The sequence below is a fragment of the Penaeus chinensis genome, chromosome 42 (genome assembly GCF_019202785.1).
Source record: "Penaeus chinensis breed Huanghai No. 1 chromosome 42, ASM1920278v2, whole genome shotgun sequence".
NCBI classification, from domain to species: Eukaryota; Metazoa; Arthropoda; class Malacostraca; order Decapoda; family Penaeidae; genus Penaeus; species Penaeus chinensis.
Genome location: NC_061860.1, coordinates 4,008,052 through 4,010,501, shown reverse-complemented (window position 1 = coordinate 4,010,501; position 2,450 = coordinate 4,008,052). Strand labels below are relative to the sequence as shown.

General features: G+C 37.2%; 1 long non-coding RNA gene across 1 annotated transcript in view; it reads left to right on the top strand.

Moving 5' to 3' along the window:
* Positions 1-150: 150 nt before the first annotated feature.
* Positions 151-2,450, top strand: part of LOC125048019 — a 2,940-nt gene continuing 640 nt past the window's right edge. Inside the window, exons 1-2 of the long non-coding RNA XR_007116784.1 lie at positions 151-195; positions 641-764. This is a non-coding gene — a long non-coding RNA (uncharacterized LOC125048019). The remainder of the gene's footprint in view (positions 196-640; positions 765-2,450) is intronic.

Sequence of the window (2,450 nt, the reverse complement as noted above, 5' to 3'; positions counted from 1 at the left end):
TTTATCACCTTTCTATATCCTCATTTTATTTCATCTGGAATACAGAAAATATCTAATATCTAATTTTCTGTATTCCAGATTTTTGCGCTCCCTGTCCTGCTGGCCTCAAGAACAAGTAGACGCAAGCGAAGCACTCCCGTGAAAAATGGACACCCCTATCTGCTCGAATGCTTGAATCTGATCGTGATCCTGAAGGTGAGCAGATTAGTGAAGGTGATGTTTGATTTGGAGTTAAATGAAAGCATTTATACTTGTTTAAAGTAGATAAATAATGTTGACTTTAACTATTGACTTTATTTTGATACTAAAAGAAATTACGGTGATTCATTTCTCAACATCATGTTCCTTTTTCTTCCAGTACTTTAGATTATTAATACTGAAGTTGGATCTGAAGTGTCAGTTCTTTAAGTTATGTTTAGGCCTAGCAGGGTTCATATATATAATTTACATATCTAGAATATGACATAAATGCTTAATATATTTACCTGTGGTGCTTCAATATCTGGAAATTATACAACATCCCCATGTTATTCTAGATGCTAAATATCATATTCTAAACATGTAACCAGAGAAGAGAAAGCATTGCCAGAACAGCAAGAATTAAGAAATATCAGTAATATCACACACCAATCTCTAACAGGTCCATCTCAACCTGCTGCGATGGATGGGTGACCGGTATGACCCAGCGATTAATTACCTGACCTCTAGGGCTGACAGGTGCCTACTGTCATTCCTTGCCGACAGTCTCTACAGTGGAAGCTTTGGTAAAGGGACTGAATCTCTGTTTTTTAGTTCATTTAGAGGAAGTGTGTGTGTGTGTGTGTGTGTGTGTGTGTTTGTGTTGTGTGTGTGTGTGTGTGTGTGGTGTGTGTGTTGTGTGTTGTGTGTGTGTGTGTGTGTGTCTGTGTCAGTCTGTGTGTGTGTGTGTGAGTGTGTGTGTGTGTGTGTGTGTGAGTGTGTGTGTGTGGTGTGTGTGTGTGTGTGTGTGTGTATGTGTGTGTGTGTGTGTACACTAAATAGATATATTCTCTGTATGTAAGTGTGTATGTGTCATTGACTATAGATGACAGGGTTTTTAGGAGTTTTGGTAGAATAATGGATTTATTTTGTTTAGGTATCAGAAGTTGTTATTTGTTTTGGGAGACATTAATTTTACTCTTTTTAAAGAATGCAACACAAATTTACATAGTATCCTGTAGGATCAGTATGTAGTGATAGTAAGTAGAATAAAAAGAAGAAAAGATAATACACCAGATTCTATAGGAATTCCTGTCTCTGTATTTATTTGAAAAAAAGAACAAGACCTTTTGACTACAAGTACCAAATGAAAGGACATCAGAGTTCATACTAAATGCAGAGGGTGTTATTGGCTGCCTATCCAAGGGGAGGAGACAGAATCTATAGAGATGAATAGAAGTTATCTTCAACCAACAATCCCTCCAGGCTAGTACTCAGGCTTAACCCATTGCCTCCTGGAGAAAATGGGATTGAGATGGCCTCGATTCCGGGAAGTCTATTTGGCTGAATAAGTTTTACAGACGCAGACAGTGAGTAACTTGCCATGTCGCACCAATAAAGGGATGTGATTTTTATATATCACTTGTATGCAAAACATGATTTTGATGTTTTTGGCATATTCAGAGATGAATGATATCTATTTTACTTGTTAGGTTGAACCTGTAGTAGCCTAATTATTTACATTAGAGTCCATTTCAATAGTTAAGGTGTGTTGAAGTCTGTGTTCAAGATTGAGTGTGGTTTTATTGAAGGATAAAAAAAATAAAATTCACTCCTTTTTGCAAATCTTATTTTTACAAAATATGAGATTGTATGCAGTGATATACAAGGCTAGTGCCCCCATGGCTTCAACACTTGCCTTATTTGTCTCATACTACAAAATAGTCCCACTGGCAGAGCAACAATAGACAGTGTGAGTTGACACAAACACAAGCACAATAACGTTTACACAAAGATGAAAGGAAAACAGCCACAGGAATAAATGAATATGAATCGTAACATTTCAAACTCTTCAGATGAATAAAATACCAAAATGGTATTTTATTCGTCTGAAGAGGAACTCGGGAAAAGTTCGAAACGTTACAATTCATATTCATTTCTTACTGTGGCTATTTTCCTTTCAACAATGTTAGTAGTTGACATTAAACAAGAGGAAGGTTACTTACAGGTTCACATCAGCAGCAAGAGAGCATCATGTTTTGGTGTGCGGCATCTTCCACACATTGCAGGTGGACGATTTATGTCCTAAAATTTACCCTTTATACAAAACAATAGCTAGTCATAGCATTACACATTCCATTCTCCCTCAGGCAATGCCCCAGGGCAAGTGGTGTGGGCATGAGGGTTCCTTATAAAGAACAGCATAAACTGTAATGCACAGATCATCTTTACATAAAGTGAATGACCTGCTCCAAGTCGTCCATGACATGAAT